Below are 27,627 nucleotides of genomic sequence, written 5' to 3' on the forward strand. Positions count from 1 at the left end.
TCCAGGACAGCCAGGGCTATACAGAGAAACCCTGTCTCAAAAAAAACAAAAGAAAAAAAAAGAAGAAGAAAGAAAGAAAGAAAGAAAGAAAGAAAGAAAGAAAGAAAGAAAGAAAGAAAGAAAGAAAGAAAGATAGATATAATAAGAAAAATTCTTTATATATACCAGAACTTCTAGTCCTTCAAGGCACAGACAACATGCCAATAAGAGCTAAGGCATGTGGCTTTGTGAAAGGCATCTTAAGATGCTCTTCAACATCTTGCTATCACTGCAGCATACATAGGACTCCTTCGAATGAATTAGGGGCACAAGATAGCAGTGGGGTGGAGAAGAAGAGTGTGTCCTGAGAATTACAAGGCCAGCAACGTAATAAGCTCCATCATTCAGGCAGAATTAGACTGCTGTTGAGCTGGATTCATAAATTCAAAAGATTGCAGGAGCTCAGTGAGAGTAAACTCCAGAGGTTAGGACTCTATAGAATTCAACCAGTGAACTCGTTATAAATTCCTTGTCCCAAAGCAATTAATGATGGATATTTTTTCCTTTGTTGAAAGTACTTCCATAGAACAGAGATTAAAAATATGAAAGTTATTTTCTTCTTTAACTCTTTTGATGTAGCTGTCCTCACAAAGTCAGTTTTTATAAGGCAAAAGAAAGTATGAGCTCAAAGGTTCTTAGCTTCACTGCAAATGTACTTTGTGCATTCGGCTGGCATCCTTACCTGAAAAGTGGGCTTGGACTTATTTAATTTCTATGAAACAGATGATGAAATTGTAGCAAAATGGCATGTTATAATTTCCTGAGTCATATCAGAAACACACACACACACACACACACCACCACCACCACCACCAACAACAACAACAACGAAATGCCACATTAAACTCAGATGTTTGACTGTGAAGCTGGAGCTCTGAAATGGTGTTCAGTGAGTTAATAGCTGGTCAAATGAGTATATTCAGTGGAAGCAAGGAAGAGAATATTGATGTGTTGATAACTAGCAACACTCAACCTGGTGAAGAAAATTCTCACTACCTGGCTGCCTTAAGATATTTAAAGAGCTGTACTGGAGGAAGTGAAATGAGACAGAGAATGGAGGGCCCTGCAAGAGATTGTCTACAAGGTTCTTTGACGGGCTCTTTTTATGATATATTCCTCGGGACTCCTAAGAAGCAGAGCCATTGGGCATGGCTTGTGAGATTGAATTTTCTGTTACTGCAATCTGATGGTGGCTGTTATAACTTAGATTTAACTCATCTGTGGGAATCCTGGTTTAGACCAGAAAAAAGAAAAAGAAAAAAAAAATAGAAAGAAAACACTGAGCAGTTGTTGGAAGGAAATTTGAATATGGAATCATGCACATGGAACTAAATGCTTTTCCCAGACCCAAGAGTCAACACATAAAAGCTTCATGAGTACACTGCAAAATAATGTGCTAAGATTTCCCAGACAATGAGAGCCCATGTTTCCTCTTTTCCTCCTGAGAAGCTCTATAGGTAGTATGAATGAGAATGGCCCCAGAGGCTCATGTGGTCGAGTTGAGTTCTCTGTGTGTGGAACTCTTTCAGAAGGATTAGGTCCTTTCTGGTGATTCTCAATCTTGCCAATGCTGTGACTCTTTAACATAGTTCCTCATACTGTGCTGACCCCCAACCAAATTATTTTTACTCCTACTTTATAACTGTAATTTTGCTACTGTTATGAACTATAATATAGATTTCTTTGTTTTCCAATGGACATATGTGACCCCCGTGAAAGGGTTACCCCAAAAGGCTCATAATTCACAGGTTGAGAAACACAAGATTTAGGAAATATGGCCTTGTTGGAAGAGGTATGTTACTGGAGATGGGCTTTGAGGACCTCAAAAGCATCTCTCTCTCTCTCTCTCTCTCTCTCTCTCTCTCTCTCTCTCTCTCTCTCTCTCTCTCTCTCCCTCTCTCTCTTCATCCCTCCCTTCCTTCCTCCCTCCTTCTCTCTCTCTTGTGTGTGCGTGTCTGTCTGTCTGTCTGTCTGTTTGTCTGTGCAGTGTCTGTCTCCTGCCTATGGATGCAGATGTAAAGCTCCCAAGTATTGCTCCAGTGCCATGCCTGCCTGCCTACCTACTACTATACTCCCTATCATAATGATCATGACCTCCAACCCTCTGAAACTGTGAACTCCAGTGAATGTTTTATTATACAAGTTTTATAACTTGGTGTCTTATAGCAATAGGGAAGTAACTAAGACAACCTCCTAAGGGAAAGAAAGGCAATGAGAGATGACTGTGTAAGGCCAACTGCATCAGTCTCTCAGTTCTGCAATGGGGTTCTAAAATGGTAGACACAGGTAGGACTGTTGGGAAATAAATGTAAGAATTCAAGAGTCAGCACATAATAAAATGTTTTGAATGAAAAAAATTTGTTTAAGTTATAAGAAGTATAACAAGTTGGAGACGCAAACAGTTCTAATTACTAGAGAATCTTTCTTGGCTAAATGTCATTGTGCAGCTATCTATAGAGTGGGTCGATGAGTAAAGAATTTGAATTAATTAGTTGAAATATCAAATTCATTTTTAAAGTGAAGTGAAGTCAGTCTTAATGGCAAATACAATGAGAAGGTGTAACCAGTTGAGCAAAGTCACAGGAAGCAGAATTGATTGCAACTTCAACTTTTATTGAAATGATCTTCCCTACTGTGAACAGCAGACAGCTTTAAGAGGTCACCACAACCACATTTTTCTTTTCATTGTTCCTCTTTTTGTCTCAGATACCACTAGACTAGCATCATCTGTATGGGGCACATACAGATGGATGAACAAGCAAGAGTTGTTGAGTGTTCTACTCAGACCACAGTTAACCTCCTTCTGAGATGCCTAGTAACTCCTAAGATTTCTTGGCTTTTCAAAAGAACTACACATTTTTATTGGATGGGTTGTATGATTTTCATTGTGAGACTGGCTGTTTTCTATATTTGAAAGCAAGAAACAACTGAATTTGAAATTTCATATATCCTTGAAATCCCCTGTTTGCTGACACACAGTATTTTTCTGAGTTCCCCCCGGATACGGATTGAAATGTACAACTATAAAGACAGCAGAATAAACAGCCATTCCCTTATGAACAGACTTGAAGTGTTCTGTCTCCCAACACTATTCTATAGTACTTTTCAATTTCACAGAGATTAACTTCAGTCCAGATTCTAACCTCACACCATTCTTGCTCAAGATGAGCTATATCTTTTCAACTTCCTACGCCAATAACAACATAGCGTGCAGGGAAAAGGATAAACTACACATTTCTAATCCATGCTATGAATAAGGAGATGTTTCTAATAGAACTGTTGATATTAACTTTCTCCAAGTAGCAGTTATTTCTAAATTCCAACTCCCTAAAGGCTTCCAAAATTTCAGGATTAATACCTAGCATCAAAGATCCAAACATAACTACAAAACATAGTCACTTACTTTGCTCAAAAGATAGCATGGGAAGAGGTAAATGAAGACAGGAATCAAGAGACATTTGTCTGCTGTTCCAAGGTCAAAGACATTTATGGAAGCTGCTATGTGAAGAACTATACTTCAATGTCACTTACTCCTGCACTGAAAAAAAATATGACATTACTTGTACTCTCATCAACTACATATTTTCTATGTATTTATAATTTAGCTTGTACCTTTGTGAAGGTTACACTAATTTATCTCCTCATAGGGATCTTCTCTAACACATATCTGTTTCCACATCTAACCCTCCATCTCAACAGACTTCTGGCTTCCCACAATTCTGAAAATTAGTCCACAGTAGAGGGATAAGAACAGATACTTTTCAACTTTCAATTGGGTTCCACCCAATAACTCCAGCAGTAGTTAAACTCATCATGGCATAAATCTAAAAGGTGTTCAAGATACATAACCCTGCACCCTCGCACCTTACAATGAAGTGAACGTGGAGAATCATTGTCCACCATCTTGACCATGTGCCTAACTGAAAGGTGCAGCTCTCTTTTCACATATTTCTATCCCAGGAAAGTCCCATAATTTAAAAATATGCTTTTTAAAAAATGGATGAAAATTGTGAGCCATTACACATATGAGGAATTCTAAGTTGAACCTGCATCTGTTGGACACTATTTGTTGAACAAAGGAGTTAATGTATAGTGAGGCAGTTTATTTTACTAATGAGCACTTTGCTCTAAAGCAGTTCACAGTTTGAACCTACAAAGCAGAACATTGTGTCCTACTCAGATCACGACGATTAGAAAACATTTAAAGGCTCCCAAAAGAGCCCACTTTTGCAATACTGAGGGTAGATAGTGCCTATAGGTTTTTTTCTCAGGCAGAAAATGAAGCATACGTAAGTCCAGATTGTCAAAGTTTGTTGACCAATTTCTCTTAAGAAATGCTAGTACATACCTCCTGTGGTCATCAATTAAGTCAATATTTTTATGCGATGTGCTTCAACAGATTGTTGTTTTTGACTGAATCCAAAAGGATACTGAAAAGGAAACCAACTTTTTAAACTTTCTTTTATTCAACCAAACATGACAAGTAAACTGTTATTATTATAAGATGATAAAGAACAGCTTTGTTATTTTTTGGTACTGTGTAAATGTTTTGCAGGAATGGCCCCACAAATAGTTTTTTTTTTCAAAAGTCAAGAATATAAATATCTTTCTTAAAATAGTCCTTTCAATATTAGTAAAGGAACAAACAAGAGTCATCTTTATATAAATAGTTGATAAAATATTATTAATATAATTTAGCAAATAATACAATTTCTACAAAAAAGATCATAGACAATGAAACATGTTTTAGTCTCATGATATCATCATAGTCTGACTTCCAAGTGGAGACCTCACCCCTGCTACACAGCTACTCACACCTTATTCTCTTGGCATGCACAGTCATGGAATCTCAACTTCTATTACCACCTCAACTGACGAACTTGACGATTCCTTCAATCTCTGGGAGGGTCTCCCGCCTGCCCTGTTCCAGATTCCCATGATTCAGTGGTAAGCAAACGTCCCAGCCAAGACAATGAGAATATATCACAAGATGTGTGAAGAGGCGTCTCTGCGTTTTGGGGGTGGAATGCATCTGGGACTGTGCTTGCTTGTCTCTCAGTGTCGTAGACAAGGACCTCTAGATCCCCTAGTTGTGAGTAGTCAGGCTCATTACATGGGTGAGATGATGCTCCAGAGGTGGAGTACAGGGGAAGCAATAAAAAAGAAAGAAAGAAAGAAAGAAAGAAAAGAAAAGAAAAGAAAAGAAAAGAAAAGAAAAGAAAAGAAAAGAAAAGAAAAGAAAAGAAAAGAAAAGAAATGTGGTTGTATAATGATACAGTTTGGTAGCAGAGCCAAGCCTCCCTCCTGAATCAATAATGTCTATCTTATTAGCAGTATCAATATAAGTCAGGTGTTAGATAACTTGCAGCCAGACATACTCAAATAAATTAGATTCTTTTATTTTTCAACAAGCATGAGCATGAATTTGATAAGTGCTAGGCTCTTATACCCTCAAACAAGTTGTAATCCGGTAGGAAAAGCCAAATAGTAAATCCCAAGGTGGGTGCTGATGTAGTGAGAATGATCTGGGGAAACACTGATACAGAGCTTTGTAGAAATATTGCAAACTGACTAACATGTTACCATGCCCCGCTGGTATTAGTGCCAGTCGTAAAGTCTTCTCTTTACCCAGATGGGCCATTCTACAGCTCCTAGAAACCAACTTTGGTAAATCAATGTCAAATAAACTTTTATGACTAAAATTCAAAATTTGTTAGTTTTATTTTACTCCAAAATATCTGTAATAATTAAGAATAGAATATTTTTGGAGGAATGGTCAGGTTGTTCTAGTCCATGACTGATTGGCAGTTGCGAGCAAGACAGATAAAGACAACACATCATCATGGTAAGTGAATTCCCAAGTAAATCACTTACATCATCACTCAGGAGGAAAGATACAGGATGCAAACTCCATTGTGGTCACATCCTTAATGACCTAACGACTGCCTCTAGGCCATACTTCTCAAATGTCCTATCACCTTTTCCTAACACAACCTGGAGGCAAAGAATTCAATGCTTAGACCTCGGGGAGACTTTCATCCAAACCAAAACTTGTGCCTTGAAGCATAGCTGTTGCAGAGATAAGCCTTCCGGTCTTTTTTTTTTTTTTTTTTTTTTAATCAAATGAGAAGCCAAAAACTTGATTGCTGTGATGGAGTAATGCTATCTATTATGATGTTGGCAATGGAAATATTTAACTGATTACTGTATTAAACCCACTTAGGAACTTATTGGGACTAGATGAAGGTACATAATGGGATCTGGGAAATGATATGCAAAAAAAAAAAAATTAATGGTGTAAAGCTGATCGTTCATTTGTGTCTGCTGAGGTGAGGGTGATGTCTCTCTACTAAGTATATCTAAAAAAGAAACTAGTGAATCTGAATGACTCTAGAATGTTCTATGAGAGGAGCTGAAATTATCAGTGCTCTTCTGTATGTCTGCTTTTCCACCTTCAGAGTAGGACTTACTGAAAACCTACTTTAGTATATCAATTTGCTTTTGCTTTTATTTGGTTTTCACATTTATCTAGTTTCTATTCTTTGACAGATTCACATCCATATACAATGGGTTTCCGTTCTTCCAATTCTGTGTTCCTCCATCTCAGCCCCTTTCATCTTCTGTGGAAGCTCTACTTCTTCCCAACCAGTCCTCTTTTTACTTCCCTGCCATTTGTGAGGGCGTGGCTCATGGAGTTAAACAGGGATGCCTGCATGAGCATGGATGGAAGGTGGCTCACTGACGGCAGCTGATGGTCCGTTCACATGACCTACACAAGACTGATCCTACTGATATTTCTGGGGCTCCATGCCTCCTTGAGGAACTACTAACAGTGCTGGTTGGGAAAGGGGTTTTAGTTTAAACTTCTCATCGTATAACCATAATGAATTACCCATGCTCCATTTAATGGATTATTTTAAGCTCTTGTTTTCTAATGAAGTATACGTGTCTTCCAGTGTTTATTTTAAGAGTACCCTATGGCCACTGTAAAGTGAAAACCTGTCACTTCACAATTATAGATTAGTTATTTCCAGCCAATGAGTGTGTAGTAAATTGTAATCTAGGTGCAATTTGTAGACATAAAGGTACAAACACAAGGAACAAAACTGGAGATGTTAGTCCTTGTTCAAGAAACAAAAAACACAAGATTCTACCAGATCTGAAGTGTGATCACAGGATACCCTTTGGGAAGTAAAAGGAGTGAAAGCTGAAGAAAGAGGTGAAGAAAAGCAAAAGAACATTAAACATGAACATCTATTAAAAGAGGGCGAAGCAGCAAGGGTCGCTAGTGGGTGGGTGACCCACCGTAAGGAAGGGCGTTGTGTGTGCAAAAGTATTTTACTAAATTTGCAGAAAGATGTCCTGCCATAGCAGGAAGAATTTGCCTATAGAGCCCCGTGCTACTTTCTATGGGTTACCTGATAATTTTGAAAATTCCCATCACATCAGTTATATACTCTGTTTTTCGATTGTCTTGTGGTTACTGTTGTGGTCATGGAACACTTTAGTCAAAAGCATTCTGGGGAGGAATGAGATTATTTGGCTTACTCTTTCTCATTACCCGTTCATCATCGAACACAGCTCTCACAGAAACACAAACAAGGCAGGAAGCTGGAGGCAGGAGCTGATGCAGAGGCCATGGAGGAGTGCTGCTTACTGGCTTGCTCTTGTAACTTCCTTGGCCTGCTTCCTTAGAGAACCCAGGACTACCTGCCCAGAAATGGCACTACCCACAATGAACAGGGTCCTCTTTTCTTTTTAACTTATTATTTTATTTTATTTTATTAGATATTTTCTTTATTTACATTTCAAATGCTATCCCGAAAGTTCCCTATACCCTCCCCCCACCCCTGCTCCCCTACCCACCCACTCCCACTTCTTCATCCTGGCATTCCCCTGTACTGGGTCATATAAAGTTTGCAAGACCAAGCAGCCTCTCTTCCCAATGATGGTCGACTAGGCCATCTTCTGCTACATATGCAGCTAGAGACACGAACTCTGGGGGTACTGGTTAGTTCATATTGTTGTTCCTCCTATAGGGTTGCAGCCCCCTTCAGCTCCTTGGGTACTTTCTCTAGCTCCTCCACTGGGGGCCCTGTGTTCCATCCAATAGATGACTGTGAGCATCCACTTCGAACAGGGTCCTCTTACATCAATCACTACTTAAGAAAATACCGTACAGGTTTTTTTTTTCCCACTAACTAGTCTCTCTCCACTCTTTCTTCTTAAATTTGAGATTCCATTAAGATTGTGTCTTTCTTCTAAGAAGATATAATTTCCATAGTTCCTAGAAAAATGTAGGGGAAAACTGGTTTTTTATTGTTTTGTAAAATGTGTTTCAGCTGAAGACAAAACATTTTTCCCTCAGCATTTGGCATTATCATAAACTGACTGGTGGGAGCCATTGGTGTTTGGAAAACTTTGCTGTCAAGTTTTCATGACATCCTCGAGTTTTCTCCATGCTCTTTCCAAGTATATCCAGGGGCATTAAATATTTTGATATCCTGAAGTGTTGATGGTTATGTCGAGTTTGGGTTTGCACATTTATTCTCTTGCCTTGTATTGTGCCACCCTATCTGTGAAACCATACTTTTGATCAGTTCAGGATCAGACTGCACACTCACATTGTAGCTCTACTAGTATCACTGATACTGCAATTGGTCAAGTATGGTAAATACTTTTAACATTTCTCTACACCTTCTATCTCTTTTTAATTATTTCTACCCACTTTTAACTATATCATTTTGTTAAATCAATTATTTGTGTCTAATTTTCTGAGTTTGCAATGTCGATTGGCATAGAAATGGATAATAAAGCCAATTATGAAATAGCTGTTTTAAAGCTAGAAAAGATATCAACTCCTTCTTGGAAAACATAAATTCACAAAGATTCCATCCAGTTTCTTAGAGCATATCCATGTAACTCGTGCTCTACAATAAGTTTTCATTTTAAAGAAATTTCAGCTCTTATATTTTTCAAATAAGATATAAAAGCATTGTATTCTGAAAAAATATGAGGACTTTACTAAATTTCACAAGCCAGTCTACATACTAAAAAGTCACTGCAGTTGCTGCAGTTGCCAGCACACTGCATTGATTTACACGATGTGTAATCATCTCACAAGCCCTTTCCAGCCTTTCCTCACCTCTGTGATGCAGCACGCATGACTGAATCAAAGAACAGCACCTCATTCTGTGAGAGAGTCAGTTACTGTTCTCAAAAAAACAAAGGACAGAAGAAAGTCCTGACTCCATCAGATGCACCAGAATTGCCCTAATGTGGAACACATTAAGGTATTATTAATTTCCTTTAAAGAAATGTGAGACCATTTAGGGGAGTAGGAGCCATAGACAGGCAACAGGCTCATGGACAGCTCCTGCTCCAGATGTTTCAGTGACCCACATGAAGACCAAACTGCTCATCTGCTACGTATGTGCAGGGGTGGCCTAGGTCTAGCCTGTGCTCACTCTTTGGTTGGTAATGCAGTCTCTGGGAAGCCCCAGGGGTCCAGATTAGTTGACTCTCTTGGTCTTCATGTGGAGTCCCTGTCCTCCTTGAGTCCTCAATATTAAATTGTAAAGAAAATAAGTAAGTAAGTAAGTAAATAAATAAATAAATATTTAGTTTAGAAAAATATGTGGCCAAGAATTCTCACTTTAGTACCATTATCAATGGTAAAATATCTACACACTTCAGCTAATGATAATTTGGTTAAAAATCCCAGAGGCGTGTTTGGAAAACTTAGCATGCTTTGTTGTATACAAACTTAAGCTATCCTGTTAGCATTATAGTGTTTGTTTTTAAATTGTAATGTCATCTGCAATACAACCTTTAGTTTGTGGTGCACTTGGAAATACTCTTTCCTACAAATTTCATAAACCAAGTAGATCATTGTGCATATTATGATCTAAGAAGAGATTAGCAAACACACATGTGTTCTCTATATTTATACTAGTGTATCATATACAGAATAATACATATAAAACCACTAAGAATAAGTAGATAACGTGTTTATTCTCTTTGTTTCTGGTGGTCTCCTTCTTATCCTGCCCCAAACCTCAGTTTCTCTATCCCATATACTGATGTAACTTGGTGTCCTGACGATTTTCCCTTTTACATGAGTTCTACATTTGTTAATGTCAGTGTGTGAGACTTATTTCTGCATCATGTCTTGTTTACTCGTGCTGATAAGGGGGCAGCATTGTAAGAGGGATAGTATCTAGTGCTGTTAAGAGTTAGCACTGTGGTGTTAGTAGGCTTTCTGACCTTTGATGCCTGCAGACTTCATGCCTGCCAACATCAGGTTTTTCCATTGCCTCTTACTAAAATACTCATGTCTCTTGACTAGAAAACACCATTCTCAATAGCTTACCCACGCCTTTTCTTAATAACCCACAACTCATTCACAATGAAAGATTTTTCAGATGAACTTCTCTGAGAGTGAATCTGGTGGATCCAGAGAACACCAGTGTGAAAGAGATTCAGCAGTAAATGAGGCCGCTAAGCATCTGGAGGCTGGCAGGAAGCCACTGCAGGCAGAGAAAGGGAGATCAAGAACATTTGAGGCCAGGGAGGCTGACGAGAAACTTACTTAATTCCCATTTTCCCCTGTCTTTTCTCCTAAGTTTTTAATGAACAAAATAAATCCACATGAATACTCTATGAGTCTAACCCAGAGGACATAGTGTTCTGCTCAATTTCATCCTGGATGAAATTATACAAGAGTTTCAGAGAGTAGAGAGAACCCACAGAAATTAACTTACAGAGATTCAAAAGCATGGGAGGGAAGGTCAGGGGTAGACCACTGGTTGCTCATTGCATTTATAGAAATTTTTAAATGCATTTATCATTTTGATTCCAACTATTAAACATAAGGTCAAAACTTGTCAAAAAACATACTTTAAACTGATGATTAAATGCTTTACCAAACTAGAATTTGGTATCTTCACATATATTCCCATTTTCTCTTCCTACATTTTTTTTTCCAAGTTCACTATCAGTGTTCTGTGAATACAATGAATAAAAAACCACAAAGGAGCTGTTTTGTGTAGATACTAAAGAAATGTAAGAGGAAATTAAAATAATAAATGAAATGCCTGTCAAGATTTTGATGTGGGTTCTCTGGGAAGTATAAATGATAGACTGTGTATAGAATGTTGAGTGGTAAGTAATACTCAGCTCTTGAGTAACATTTTAGACATCATTGTAAAGGCTGGCAATTGGACAGACAGGTACTCTCGTGCAGATTACTTGAGATATGGGTTATTCACTTAGATGTAATACACACATAAACACACATGCACACACACACACACACACACACACACACACAATTAATATTGATGAAGAGCCTGTGCCCACCTCTACTGGAAATTCTCAGAGTTAACAAAGTCTCAATGGCAAATTTGAGTATCCCTGAAGCCTTCTCGGAGCTCACGATCCCTCCTCACTTGCCCACTAAGAACTGCCAAACTAATACAGGCAAGAGCACTAGCCTGAGTTGCTGTAGCAGAAGACATGGAGGCTTAAGGAGGGTCCAAAGATGCCACTGTGTAGTGATGCTTGATTCATAATGTCAGAGGAAACAACACAACATGGGTAAAGAAAGAGGTAGGTTTGAACTCAGATCACAAAGCCTAGATTCTTAGATAATCATATGGAAACACATTTAAAATGCTAGCATTTGATGTTTGCTGTGTGTGTGTGTGCGTGCGCTCGCATGTGTGTGTGTGTGTGTGTGTGTGTGTGTGTGTGTGTGTTTCTGAGGAGTGAAACCAAGAGTTTTAAGCATGTTAGGCAAATGCTCTACCACTGTGTTAAAACTCCTAACCTTGAAATTTGCTTTTATGGAATGTAGTGTGTGTGTGTCTGTGTGTGTCTCTGTGTATGTAAGGAATAACATCATATTTTCATATTTCCTGGACAAAGATTCTGTACCTGTGGGTTGCAACCCCTTTGGGGTGTCATATCAGATATTCTGTATATCAATAATTACATTAAAATTTATTATTTTTTACATTACAACTTATAACAGTAACAAAATTACAGTTATGAAGTAGCAACAAAATAATTTAATGGATGGGAGGGTCACTGTAACATGAGGTACTGTATTAAAGATTAGCAGCATTTAAAAGGTTTTGAACTTCCTTAATGGACGATTGCCAGACAAACCAGCCTTCCCAGGAAGAACAGTATCTCTATTCTTATGCTTCTAACTCAACAATATATGATAAGAATCATTCTTTTAGCCATTCATAAACATGTTAAGCAATTGCAGTATTCCAGGCTCCATGCTGACTCTACACAGAAACTTAGGCAGAAGCAGCTGGCATACAATACAGATAAAGCTAATTTGTACACATTTTCCTTTCACCTGACCAAGGGATACCATTAGAAGACAAGTTCAACTTTCAGGCAGTCATGGCTAAGATTTTCATAGAACTCAGGATATTAATCACCGAAGCCCTTTTGGCTCACAACCTTTTCAGAGACAGATGTCTTAAAACGACTCAGCATTGAGCACACATCTCTTGAAGGACGGCTGAGTAAAACATCACTAAGCTCTTTCAGGTAACATTTACGAAACTTTAGGATTGCCACATCTGTTCTCTTGCACGTATGTGCCCAGCCATCTGTTCCTATCACTCAACATGGCAGAATCCTATTCCATGAGCTGGATTTTCACTTCTCAATATAGAACTGTGTATCTTACATCATGATCCAACTGACTTCCTGATAATAAATCACTGACTTTTGGATTTGTAAGAGACAACAAACATCGACTTTGTTGTTAGCGTATGTAAAAACATTGTCCACTCGATGGACTATATATTTTAATGACCAGTAAGTGTCCTAAGGCTTCAGATGAGAATGTCCTGAAGGATAATCTTTTAATCCATTATCGCTTACAGTCTGAGAAGCCAGTGTCCAGATTAAATGCAATGTGATTTATGCTATGGTAAGTAAATCTTCTCTTGAAGTCCGAAAAGTGTTTTTAGATGAGTAAACCAAGCCTTTCTAACAGCGTTTTGAAGCTTGTGACATTTTGTCCTAGTTTCACCGTGGAAAGGATTCCTTAGCAATGTGTTGAGAAGCAGCGTGAGTTCACCCTGAGTCTTTGATTATGCTTAATAGCTTCACTGTCAGACGGTGAGTCATGATCTTTCACTTCTGCTTAACAGTTTGTATTTACACCTCCTTGCATTTGATAAAAAGCAGTGATGAGCTCTGCTCATTGACAATGATGACTCCTGTATTTTAATCAGTGCAGAAGAAAGAATAACATAGCCTGAGAGGGTGGGGACTCTCCTCCTCCATCCGCTTTAAATTGTCGGAGTTCTGTACCCAACCATGTGGAATGACTGTGCCATCAACTGTCAGCCAGTCCATCATCTGATTTCCCTGAGAAGTTTTCCCTTCCCTCTATGAGCCTCAATTTAACAAATGAAATTGAGGGGAAAAAATTATCCTTTCTATTGCAAATCTAGCTGACTTAAACATTCATCAGCATGTCTTTGTAAAAGTTAATCTAATGGGGAGGAAATCAAATCTGTCTGATTCTTTCCCTAATCCAGTAAGGCTGGATATATCCAGCCATAGGGTGTGGTCAAACCACATAGACTCTAAGGAAAGCATTCAGGAAGAAGTAGCCCTGATATTTCTGAACAGATATCAGAGTATAAAGTTCATTCCTCACTAGGCTGCCTTAAAAGTTTTCTTCTGGAGAATTTAAAGCTTGGGTTTTGTTTGTTTCTTGAATTAACAATAATATCCTCTAATATCCTCACTCAGAGCAGTCTGGAAAGATGTTTCATCCTTTCGTGGTGAAAACAATTTGGAGTTGGTACCTGACTACAGCGTCCTAACCAATTAGGTAAAAGTCTCTTTAGGATCCAGTAGAGAGAGATGAAGTACTGTAGAAGATGGAAGTAGTTGGGTTTTTGTGTACAAGGGCAAGATGTAAATGTGTCTGCTTTGTAAGAAACACAGGTAGAATGTAAATAAGAAACATCCCATGGAGGCTTGTGTTGGGTCACTTGGTGCCAAAATAGTGTTGTTGCTGTTGTTGTTGTTGTTGCTGCTGCTGCTGCTGCTGTTTTGGGAAGATCTGTGAAGCATTCAAGAGAAAAGATTTAATGGGAGAAAGTGGGTGCATGGGGCAGTCTTATGACTCCTTGCCTTGATGAACTGCACCCTCAGTCTGTCAAACAAAATAAATCCTTCCTCTCTTGATTTACTTCTCATCTGGTATTTGATTACATGTGGAAAAAAAAGCAATTAATTAAACTACTCAACTCTGCTATTGTACCAAGAAAACAGGCATAAGCAACATAAGTGGATGACCATGGCCATGCTCAAATAAAACTTTATTTATAAAAATTGTAGTAGGATATGGTTTCTGAATCATAATGTGCTTATACCTAGTAAAAGATACTGCTTCCGTTGGGACATATTTTGGCAATTACTAAAGAAATAGTGACTATATTTACTGTCTTGACCTTTCCATACATTGAAATGACTTTCTTTTTTTTTTTTACAGTTTCTTTAGATTTTAACAGCATACATAAAATTTTCCATAAAACCAAGTCATTGTTCAAGACTGACAGTACCCTAAGAACCAAGTTTTAGGGTACAGGACAGAAGAGGATTAGATGAGATAATGGCAGACATATCACGTCAATATATTTCATTGCATTTTAGCAAGTGTTAACAGTGCAGGGTAAAGCACACTGAAGCAGAAGAGAAGGCTGTCTGCTTATTGGGAATGATTAGAACAGGTGATACGTCCCTTCAATATAGCCATTCAAAAGAAGAATCCACTGGAGCACTAACTGATGCAGAACTTGGAGTGATTGGGCTCTAGCCTCATAGTCAGTTCAGAGAGGAGACACAACCACAAGGGGTAGTTACTGCTCAGGTGACTCCACAAAAACTGACAGCAAGCATATGTGTTGGGTGGGAACATGCTTGAGTAACTACAGGAAGTAAAACCATGAAAAGCAAATAAGGCGGGGTCCAGGAGCCCTGCAGGAACACAGAAGCGTGTGCTACAGGCGGCTCATTCAGTCACTCGTGTTCTTCCCAGAACCCCTAATCTCTGGGATATTGGATCAGTTAATAAGGCACCTCCAGAGTTTGTGACCATATTTCTAAGGAGCCAGTCAGGAATAACTCACCAGATACTACTGCACAGATTGGGAAAGAATATAATAACAACCAAGATCCAGGCAGGGGCTGAATAAATTGGAGCTGAAGGCATTGTACTCATATCTACCAGAGCTGTGACAACCTAAAACGAGTTTTTCCTTTATGAAGTCTCATTTATACCTCTGTATGAAAATCAGACACCATGCCTAATACTGTATTGTTCTGTGCGTCTTATCTTCTGGAAGTCACATTGCCAGCCCCTCTTGACACATAAGAAACTTTTTCTTGTTGAAAGAGTTTGAGGTGCACCGAAAATTTAACTTGGAAGCGGAATCATTTGCGGGGCGAAAAGAGGAAACAGATGAGAGGAAACATATGATGTGCAGTCGGCATTTCACATCGGCATGAGTTGTTTTAGTGTAGGATGATTTCCAGTGAAGCTAGTAACACTTTTAACCGTGTGTGTGTGTGTGTGTGTGTGTGTGTGTGTGTGTGTATGCATCCCATATGCAAATACAAATGACAAATGTTCAAATGTCAAAGTCATTTCTACATTTTGTGACAAATAAAATTAAAAGAGAGTACTTGAGGAGAAACCTACAGAGGCCTTTTACAGGCACAGGAAGACCTGTGTGTGTGACTGTTACACCATTTATATATAATTCATTGGCAATTTTGCAAAAAGAGATACATCGGTTTTTGTTGGTGGTGGTGGGTTTTTTTTTTTTTTTTTTTTTTTTTTTTTTTTTTTAAATCTCGTTCAGGCTCTACCATGAATGGAGAATAAGTCTTCCCCATCCCACTTAGTTGCTTCTCTGAGTAAGGTTTGCCTGACAGAAAAACTGCACCACTGTTCTAAGAAATGAACATAGGCCAGGTGAAAAGATGCTCCGGAGACAAAGAAAAGAAAGCGTCTGTCTTAGAATTTCACAGTACTTGGACACAGTGGGAAAGAATGTCTCCTGCATCTTTGGCAACTCCTCCTGGGGAGCCGCTGTAGAGCTGTAACTGCAGAGGAACCCAGTCTGAGCCAATCATACTGAAGGGAGCCACGGTGACAGTTAAGTCACACAGTGCTGACTTCCTCGGACGATGTGAACAGTGACCAACTCCGATGGATGTGCCTAAGCTCCGTGTTAGATCAGCTACCTACAAGCTGAGTATGGGGAGAAAACGATAGCCACGTAAATCCCTGTTCAAACTTGGTTCTGCATGCAGACCACTCTGGAGGGTAGACGGCTCATTGTAGAATCTGGAAAAACAATTGCAAAACCATAGCTGGATTTGAAAAGTATGAAATACAGGCAGCATTGACTTTGTAGGAAGAAAAATAAAATACAGGAAAACTAAGACAATAGCACACAATCCTACACCCTGTCCAGATGACGCTAATACTCAGAATCATGCACCTAAATAGGGACTTACATTTTCGGCTGGCTATTAGAGGTTAGCCATGCTAGGCCTCATTGAACCTCTCAGAGTCCATGCAGAGAGAGAATGTCATGCACCAAACCATGCAGACCTCTGCCAAGACGGTCTCCAAACCCCAACCATCTTCTCTTCTTGTGGAAATGTGAATTCACTTCCTAAGTGCTTCGCCTTGGTTTCAGATAAACCACTGTTTTCATTGTAACAAAGTAGGTCAGCAATGCTTCTGAAAGTTTGACTCTCTGTGGCCGTGTTTATTCAATGTGCCTCGCCACAGACCAGTGCGGGGGGCCTCCTAGAGAAAGGGTCTTGCCTGTGCATCTGAGGCAGATTCCCCCAGCTCCCATTTGCTTTTCGTCTCCACTCCATTTGCACTGTGATAAACTAGACTCCATAAGTTCTGTGCCTGCTTTATACAATAGGAGATTGGAAATGAAATGAATACTTGAGAACAAAGGCAATAAAGTATGATTATGGCTGATGGAGGAATGATTTGTTTCAAATGCCAATTGCTTAGAGCAGGGTTTTAGTAAAAAATCAAATAATAAATGGTTACCATATTGGCAACGTATTCTCTTATTGATCTTCTATGGAAATCAGATTTCAGACAGGAAAAAACCCTGCCATGTGCAAGACCATATTCCAGAGCAAGTGTCTGTGATGAATGATTATCAAGTCTCTTACTGCTTACAGTACATTTTCAGAAGCACCCTGATACTTGGGCTCATAACTTTTTTATGTTACTTGATTTCTAGATTCTATAGGTCAATAAAATTGAAAAGTGAAGGTTTTATGACCCAGAATAAGGTTATGCTGCAGCCAAAGTCTCTTATGTCTGCATTAGTCTAACCTGGGGAGTTTATTTAAAAGAGATTCCCAGAACTTCATCCTCTGACACTTTCCACGCAGAGGTTAAGGAGAGTCTGTGACTCTGTATTTACACTCAATAGTTCATGTACCAGGAGGCTTATTGATGGGGGGTTTGAGAGAAAAAAAACAACACAATAGATGCAACCTGCTTTTGAATCTAAGAAAAAGGACCAGAAAGTTAAGAGGCTTAAAATAGCTAAAATCAGAGCTGATATCAAGCTTCTGATTCAGAGTGGCAGAAATCCTTCTGAAAGAGAGGAAAGGGAGAAAAATATTTGTATGGCTGGGGACCTTACCTTATTACCTACCTCACCCAAATCACTACAAGTCAGCAGCATAGACACAGACCCTAATCCTCAGTGCTCTCTGGGGCACCCTATGCATTTAACATTCTGCTTCTTGGGGATCAAGGCAGGTTTTCGCAAGCAGCACTAAACTTACAAGAGCATGAGTCTCTCACCACCTGAAACCAATAACAACACTGCCAAGCACATAACCTTACCACCTACGCACAGCGTGTTTTTCAAACATCTGGATGGTGTGTGCAGTCGGCATCCATCCAGATGTGGCAGCTTTGTCTGTCTTCTACACAGTCAAGCCTTCTTGTTTCAGTGTGTGCTCCCGTGCTTGAAGAGTCCATGTCCGGTGAACACAGGGTCAGGATTGGGCACTCAGACCCACACAGTTCTGATTTCAAAAGGATTCAGCCCCAGTAGTTGATTTGTAACTTAAATATTCAAATTCCGAGCAAGGTTTCCTCTGGAATCATGTTACATGTGGTGTGCACTTCTCAGGCCAGCCCACAGAAGACTCCTCGACTGTAAGATACCCATCATGGGGTAGACCTAAACACCCAGCTGAGACCTGGAAGCCCATTGCATCTGTGAAGCTGGGAGGAAGTAAGTGTAGGAAGGAGTTCTTGTCTTCCTTTCTTTCTTTCTTTCTTTCTTTCTTTCTTTCTTTCTTTCTTTCTTTCTTTCTTTCTTTCTTTCTTTCTTCCTTTCCTGCATCCAGCAGGACAAGGGCAGCATTTTGAGATCACAACTGCATTATTTCCTCTATTGTTCATTCTGTTGCTGTCTCCCTGGATCTCTCCTTCTGTCCCTCCCTTTCCTTCTGGAGAATTCTATGTCCCCATGTTCTCCATTCCTATGCTCAAAACTTATATTTCTAAATGTAGTGATCTGAACTAAGCATATATATGCACATATCTATGTATGTATGTATCCATGTATACATATATATATGCATATGTGTATCTATTAGATATATAGATATATATTAAATGTGTATCCATAGATATGTGGATATGGATAAGGATATGGATATGGATGTAGATATAAAGATTTCTTAACAGATTTGACCATAACATTTCAAGAAATATTTATCTTTTGGAAGAGACTGATAATCTTTCAATAGTCTCAACTTCTACTGTGGCAGTCTGTGTGACATTATACTACTACAGGAACCTCCATATTCATGTTTTTCCTGAGAAAAGGAGATTATCCATAGGCTAGACATAGGGATCTCCTCTGAGGCTCTTTGCAGGGACCCTGCTCACATTTAGACCATCCACTTCTACAATTTCACCTCTCTGTTTTTCAATTTTGCACAGCTCATGGGTTTTGGCTTAGAGGCAGCCAACAGGGAGTCAGGGAGATGGCCACTATCATTGCTGTGGACAGAGCCTTGGAAGAGGCAAAGGGAGCAAATATTTGAGCACATGGAACGCTTCCACGTCTAGTTCTGGCTATTACTAAGAAATGCATTGGCTCCTAGAGACAAGTATTCGTGTTGAGTGTGCATGTCCGTACCACGTGCTAGTAGTAAGCCATGTTAGTTTACTCAGAAGGGCGTTTCTCAGTGATAGGCTGTGATCAGGGCTGTTCCACGTGGAATCCATCTCTACTTCATTTTCATGCAGCTCTCTAAAATGGCAGTCTTCAGTGGCACAGAAAAGGGATTTGAAATATGCATTGTTTTGCTGTAGACTGAATTAGCGAGTGACTCGCCCATCTGGGGGGGGGGGCGGTGGAAAAAAATCATTTCACACCACTGCTCTCTGCTGATGTATTCAACCAGAGAATCTCTGCAGAGAGGGAAAGGTGTAATCATGGTGGAATTTAGGAGGCAGAAAGGAAAGAAACTGTGTGGATGCCCAAGGAAATCTTGATCAGAATTCATCTGGAAGGAAGAGGCAATTCGCTGCATTTACTGCAGAAACACATACTCATGGCCTCCTTTCTCCTCTCTTTGTAAGAGTGGAAAATGTCTTTTTCTAATGTCAGAGCACAGTGGATGTGAAGAGTAAACAGAGGGTCTTCTCAGATCCAAATAAATAGGTTCAGGTCCCATCTTTTCAGCACCCCTCAGCCATCTTGCTTAGGACAAAGTCCTTGTTCTCTCAAGCATCCTTCCCATCTGTAACATGAACTAACAACAGTTATTACCATCCACTCCCTCAGAGGAAGTGATGAGGAAGAATTTATGTCGAAGGAGCCTGGCTCACTAGAGCATTCGCCAAGTGGAGCTATCATTAGATGGAAAGAAATAAGTCGGCGGCCTGTTCAGTTGAGTGTAATAACAGGTTGTGTGAAAAGTACCTTAGCCTGCCCACCCAGTCAGAATCATTAGATTCTAAGCCAGCTCTGTTGTCCCCACTGTCATAGGTCTAAAGTTAGGAGATATATTACTTCTCCATGCTTCTAGTCGGTGATGTCAGGTTTCTTCCAGTAGATTAGTCACATGCTGGGAAAAGATGAGTGATTAGTCATATGGAAGGTTGTGACCATCTCCCTCATAATCTTAGCACAAGACTGATTGCAATCTGAAAAAGACAGGGGCTGCTTTTCCAGCTAGGCCTTGGGTATCCGGAGGTCAGCCCGGGGTTGATTTGACTTGATTTCCTATTTGCCTTCTCATCAGATAGTATAGCTGGCTCGTGAGCGTTCAGGGTGTGCCTTAAAAAAACCAGCCTACAATGATTCTAGTTTCCACAGGAAAGAGGACACTCCCTGACTCCAGCTCTGGATGTAGGAGCTGCCACAGGTTCCCTTCCCGTTATTCTCTGCTACAACTAGCTTGATGCTAGTCCCTCGCTCTACGGAGCTCAGAACTCACTCAACATATGCAGGGATTTTTTTTTTCCTTTTGCTGAATATGATATTAAGAAAGTAAGGTTAACTTCTCTGTTAGCAGGGCAGGCAATTGCTGAAATATGCTAATTCAGAAAAGAGGAGAACTATGATAGGTTTTGTCTCTCTTTCTTGCTTGCGTTTTTGGCTTTCCATTTATGTTCATTCTATTCCTCTCCCTTCCTTCCTTCCAGCTCTGTCAGATAAAGCCATAAAAAGAGCAGGAAATTACATCCCAGGGGTCCCCGTGAGCCAGCACTGTGACAGAGCCCAGCCTGTATCAGCACACATAATCCTACCTTATAATCACCCCCTGTGTATCTCAATCTGCCATGCTAGATTATGCATCAAAAGGACCATAGGGGTCTATTCCCAAATTTTAACTCAAAGCCTCCACTCTTCTGTGGCTCATCATCTGGCTTAGGGATGTTCTAAGGTGATGTTAGTAATAGGACACAGGTGGGGACATGAATGAAGTGAGGACATTCAAGGTGTACCTCTAAGGTCTCACAACCTGATGCTTCTTTTAAAAAATGTCATAGTGAGGACCCTCTGGCATTTCTGTAGGCCAAAATATCGCCCAGCATCCACTGTGATTTTGCTGACACTTCCCCTCCCTTACTACTGCCTTCTCTGCCCCCAGATCCCATGACATCATGTCTTCTAGTGTCTCTCCTTCAGCGCAATGCTTGGGGATCTTGTTGTTGGTCTCTTATTTTGTTTTCAGTTTGGTTTGAATTTTTATCTTGATATGGATGTCTTCTTTGTATTTTTGAATGTGGTTCAACTGGGCCCACAAGTCTCCTTACTTAGGCATAGTGCACTTTCAGAGCTACTCTGTCAAAGAAGCAGGTTTATGTGTGTAAGACAGTCAGCTTTTCCAAGGCAACCTAAGCTCTAAATGTTAATATGAAGGAGTAAGCTCTCTAAAGATGTTTCTTGTATGGTCACCTAGTTGTGGACTGGTCCTCTGTCTTAGGTATGACCAGTATAATTTGAGCATTCTCTTTCTTTCTTTCTTTCTTTCTTTCTTTCTTTCTTTCTTTCTTTCTTTCTTTCTTTCTTTCTTTCTTTCTTTCTCTTTGTTTTTGTTCTCAATAGGTATGCTACTCACTGCTGAGTGATCTTAACACTCGATGCTCCTAGTTCTTTCAGTTTCTTATGTGTAAAGTAGGGTTTGGTACAGAGCAGAAAATGGGAAGGAATGCATGAAGCCTCATAGTTTATAGGTGAAAGAAGCTTGTTCAGGCATAGGGCTCTGGCAATTAGGGAAAAAAAATCAAGATGATTCATCCTGTAAGGGTCTTGTGCTTTATATCACAGCAGCAATCTGAAGATTGGTCATGCATGTGAGGAAGGAGACCAAACTGGGTCCTTTTTAGAAAACGTTAATTTATTTTTAAGGGCTCTTCACTCATGACACCAAAGTTTCCACCAGGCTCCATGCCGTTGATGCACAAGTATTGAAAGGGGGTTCAAATCTAAATCTGGGGGCAATCCATTTGACCCTCACATCCAAGGAATGAGTTCTGCCACACATGCCGGGGTTTTGTAGTGAACTGGAACAGAAAGCCAACAGCCCCTTGTTTAGAAAATACCCAGATTTGTCTATAAAGCACTCAACACTGTTCCTGCTCTACAGAGAACAGCCTTGTATTTTCCAAGGCAACTAAGCTCTAAATGTTAAAAATGAAAGAGTTAATAACGTCATGAAGGAACAAGAAGACATGGGGCCAGAGAAACCTCTACTCCCAAGACATTCTTAGGAGCAAGCCGGAACTTGGCAGCGTAGAGGCTGAAACACATGGACGCAGTGTTTTTGCATGGTACCATCTTGAGTTATTGCAGCTTCTCTCCCTACTGTGACAAGAATCTAGGGGAAATCAACTCCAGGGGTGGAGATGGATGAGGATGTGAGTGTGCTGAAGGGCAATGCAGTCCTGTCTGCGATACATGGCTCTGTTTTTGTGCAAAGTACATATACTGCTCTAATGGGAGAACCCAGAGTTTCCATAGACTTGCATTGATTTTATGCTCATGTAGGCTTCTTAGGGTGTTGATATGACTGAGGCACTATTGCGAGAGTTTGTTTACTTAAGTTTAACTGCTCTTAGGTAAAGGGCAGCATGAAAAATACAAGACTGGCCTCAGACTTATTTAAGTCAGTTTCTCCGTTGTCACTGGGGACCAGAACCGAGGTACTTGTTAAAAAGTCTAAGTAACAGCCTAGAAGGTCATTAGATGAGGATGTTCATGTAAGGTGGCAGCTACACTTAGTATAGGTCACACAGAAATTAGACAGAAAATTTATCGTCACAAAGATTGGGTTTTGCTATGTGGCTTTCTTTTAGAAAAATTGGGGAAAGCCTAACACTTCTTTAACCCTGCAATTAAAGTAAAAAGACCTCTTTCATGATCAACTCATGGGACAGAACTGATTTTTGACTAGGGGGTACAGTTCATTATATGAAAATGACCGTAATTGAGATGGCTGTGGCGCTTGTGTGAGCTGTGGACAGTGTAAGAACCACGGGTGTGAGGAAACGAATTGTTTTGATGAATGAGGGAGCTAGATGTCACAGGAGCAATTGTCCCCTATAATAATCAGGCCAGCCTACTACCTGCAGCATGCTGAGCAAGGAGGTGATCAGGGACAGAGCGATGCATTAAAGTGACAAGGAGGATCTGCCACAAGCCAGGCTCAGAGCGCCCCAGCACCATTTTTTTTTTTTTTGAAACGTAAAGTCAAGTGCTGAGCTGTGTGAAGTCCCTTTTCTTTTCCTTTATGTATAAACAATTATCTTCTATTAAATCAGATCAGTGTTGTCCTGTAGATTTCTTAAGACATATGCTATCATGAAGAGTAACAATTGGCTACTGCAGGAATTTGACTTAACCACTACTTTCTTAAGCTACCTAGTAAATGTAATTCTCATCTTATAATATGTGCACTGGGGTGGTTAATAAATATAATGGGGAAATATTATAAATTTCTATAGAATGAAGGAATAAGGAGACAGGGATGTTACCCAGATTATTGACACTTATGTTGTAAAGGGTATATAATATTTTTTTAATGTCGACACCATTGCATATACTAGAGATGGTATTCTACATACAGAACATTTAAACTGGGAGTGCAGAGGGTGTCTTATGTGTTCTGTGTTCCCTGAGATTCCCTGAGAGCTTCAGGCATGTGCATCAGCAGCATGATTCTGAAGATGTTCAGATCTTTACCAAAGGCAGAGAGAATATAAAATGATGTAGAGCATTGATTACAGAATGGTGGTTTATCTATTATAGCATGTTTTTCAATAATCAAGAAGAAACCCAAGTTTTACTTTTCTTTCTTCTAGAGCATAGGAGAGAATTTTTTTTTTTCAGTATGATGGTGGTTAGGACAAAGGTTGGCCTTCTTCAGGACCTGGCTCTTTGCTGATGCTCCCTTTCTGAAGAAATGGCATACATGGAAAGGGGCTACATTCCTAAAGGTTGGACATGGGCTATGAGAAAGAGTGCATTTCAGGTCAGGAAATTCACCACGTTGTTTCTCTCTCTCATACATTTATTGAATTTTATTCATTCGTATAGTGTTGTTCAGTGAAAAAGCAAAGTAAGGTATTTTTCCTCGAGACATTTAAAGGAGAAAAGGAAATTGTGTGAAAGAGCTGATATCTGGCAACCCAGAACACTGAACCAGTACTTCATAGGTTTGTAAATAACCAGAGCACCGTAAGCCCCTGTATTTCATAGCCGTCCTTCTGGCATTTTGTTCCGAGCCATTCTAGAAGAGTGCAGTTCACAATATGGGAGGGAAGATAAGACATCAACGCTCTTCTGCCCGAAACATCTTTCAGAGGATAAAAAGTTTCCAAATCCTATAGATATATTCAACCATGATATTTAATCTACACATATTGAAGACAGGGCCCAAAATGAAAGGCTCTCATGTGTGTTACACATGAGACATCTCACATATGTTACATAAGACAATCTGCCTCTCATTCATTGTTGATTCTCCACCAAAGGACCCAGAATGTAACACATGCAGCAAAAGACAGTTGGTTTGACTCAGATTTTGAGTCATAATACATTTGAAGAGGGAAGTATATACAAGTGTAATGTTTTTCTTTTCCTCTACTAAGTATAAAGAGTACTTAATAATACCATATTACATATAGAATGATAGGTGTGTGCTGAATTTCTTTAAATATGTTATATGAAACAGACTATTTAAAAGTGAGCATCTCTTAATAAACACCCAGTGATTTTCATCTTCTTTTTTTTTTTTTGGTATACTTTTATGTCATAATGACGTGTCACTCAATATCTGATTGAGATTTTAAGTGTATCTTCATGTAAATCCATTGAAACCATATCAATACTTACATGAATTTTGGATTGCCGTATCAAGAATACAGCATTTTCAGTGAGCGTTGCTCTTTTTCCAACTCAGGTTCCTGTGCAATTGAAAGCATCTTCTTCTGGGAAAATTGCGCATCCTCTTAGGCAATGCTGACGATATAAAACCAGCTTTTCCTAGAAAATAAAAAGTGAGTCGTCTTCTAGCAGACCCCTGTCCTTAGCAGCCAAGTGTCCAGGAGCGATCTGAAAGCCCCTTTAAGGATAGAAGTTTCTGAGTGAGTCGGAAGAGTCCCCAGCAAACGGAAATGATGAAACTTAAGAAATCACCTACCAATTCCTTACTTGGCCATGGTCTCAAATACTGGTGGGAAGGGAACTTTAGTCTTTGGGATCTGTTTCCTTGTCTTCTCTTTGGGACTTTTTCTCACTGTGTTATCTAAACTAACCCACTTCCTGAGCTTTGATGATGCTCCTGCCACAGACTCAAAAATAGCTGGGATGACAGGCATGGGCCACCATCTTGGCCCTAGGCTCCCTCTGCAGGCAGGAGAAATTGCACCTTTTTTTTCTCTCTCTCTCTCTCTCTCTCTCTCTCTCTCTCTCTCTCTCTCTCTCTCGGACTGGATAGAAACTTTGATTAAATATCTCATAGGATGGATTTCAGACATGACTCATTTAACTAGTCTAAGTTTGATACAATGGGGGAAAATTAAAATCCCGAAGGCAAAACTCTTCTGTAAAAATCAAGAACAAAAACCAAACCAAACAACAGCCAAAACCGTTACTTTAAAGCACAAAAAGAACTCAGAGTTGTGATTTTTAAAACATATTACTTTTTTCCCCCCAGAGTTTGGTTAGACCTGAAGCCCATCAGTAAGGAGTGAAATTTACATATATTTGGTAATAAAAATTGTTTTTAGTTCCTTCATAGGAGCAGCTGCTCTGTAGTCAGTAGTGATCATTTGCTTCCTTCATTATCAAGCTGCACGTATGGTTGACATGGCTTAAAACAACAAACATTCATTAACTATGCTGACTGTACACAGAACAATACCAGGTTTTCTGACAATTTACAAATGAATAACTAAGTAGACATTATCTTTAATTATAAAATAAATGTTGAACGTTCTATGAAAAATAAAGCCTTGGGAAATTAATATTTTATTACAATTTAATATAGTAATCTTCAGTTGGTTTATAAATGATCAGAAGGGCATAAAGAAACAACTTTGGGTTGGTAAGTTTAATGAGTTTGTAGCTTGTAAATAAACATTTTACAATGTACATAATAGCTGTATGTGTTAATCCAAATATAGACTAGACAGTATCTGTGGAGACAACTGAGGAGACCAATTATGTTATTGTTTGCCTTCTCTGTAAACTACTCTCTACACAACAATCATGTTGAGATATATGGTAAGCTAGTAAGGTATGGAAGTACAAAGTGCCTTAAAAGAATAAATGAAAGTGATATAAGCAAAACCTGAAGACAGTGGACCATTGTCTTGATGAGCTGCTGTGCAGGCCCAGGGCTGTGAGCTAAGCTGTAGCCAAAAGGCTTTTGCATGGAATTCTATCAGAGGTGCTGAGAAATGAAATCATCTTACACATCAAAGATATGCAACATATGGGTTGGGTCTCCACTTTTGAGAGAGAAAAGGTAGTCTATAATCATATATAGAATTACCTCCACTTTCAACAGTCAAGTTTACTGTAATAGAGATGTTTAGTATTTTTTTTCTTGTATAATGGCTCCAAATACCACTGAAGTATTCATTATACACCAAGTATCTTTTAAGAAATGTTTTCCCGTCTATTCACTGAGTACAAGTAGTTCCCACTAGAGGTACCAACATTAGTGCCCCTCATCATTTGCTGAAATTATTCCAGCAGGTTTACAATCCTTTCAATGCATGGGGCATGCATGTGTTTCACTAGAATTGTTAATAATTCAGAGCTGTAGGGTAGAACTGTTTGCCCAGGGGAGGAAGAGTTTTGTACCCAGACATAAGTATAGTAGGTACAAATCTAAGCCTGAAGATAGGAATGAATTGCTCCTGGAAATAGTCTGACATTATTCTGTTGTTCCAGAAGGACTTAAATTAAGATGATGTAAACACGAAAAGCTCTCCTAGTTTTTGTTTATGCATCTTGAATACACTTTTATTAATATGTAAAATGAATACGTGTTGAGAGTTTAATAATTCTATTCCTAAATAAACACACTTTTTGATAAGAAAAAGAAAAACAATTATTTCCTGATTTATTCCAAATGAGCTACAGGGCCTAAAACATAACATAGGCAATAATGAATGCAAATAAGAAATAAACCACAGTTTTCCTTCAGGCCCTGATTTATTAGAACGTGAGGGTCTGGAAATAACTAAAGGCATTCTGCGAACTATGCTGTAACCTGATTGTCTGGGCCTGAACCCAAAATGCCTTGGTAGTCCTTGCTATCCAATGGTCAGGAAGATCAGTTTAGGGACAGTAGCATGCATTCCTTCTTTAGGAATTGCAGCTCCCACCTGTTTCTGAGAAACTCATCACCAGATAATGTTAAGAGGAGTCATGTGGGTCAAACTTCCCATCGCCATGAAAAACTACTTGTGTAAAAATTGACATCATTTGTTGATCTCTTCAG

General features: G+C 39.3%; 1 protein-coding gene across 14 annotated transcripts in view; it reads left to right on the top strand.

The window, feature by feature from the left end:
* The window catches only part of B3galt1 (beta-1,3-galactosyltransferase 1), a 548,045-nt gene that overhangs the window by 423,131 nt on the left and 97,287 nt on the right, over nt 1-27,627 (top strand). The window contains exon 1 of one of the 14 annotated variants that reach the window (XM_029536540.1): nt 25,152-25,171. The exons of the other annotated variants lie outside the window; for them this stretch is intronic. The gene's annotated coding sequence lies outside the window, so the exon portion shown is untranslated. Of the gene's footprint in view, nt 1-25,151; nt 25,172-27,627 lie in introns of those variants that run through there. 14 annotated transcript variants of the gene reach the window in all.

This window comes from Mus pahari, chromosome 3 (assembly GCF_900095145.1).
Source record: "Mus pahari chromosome 3, PAHARI_EIJ_v1.1, whole genome shotgun sequence".
Classification (NCBI taxonomy): Eukaryota; Metazoa; Chordata; class Mammalia; order Rodentia; family Muridae; genus Mus; species Mus pahari.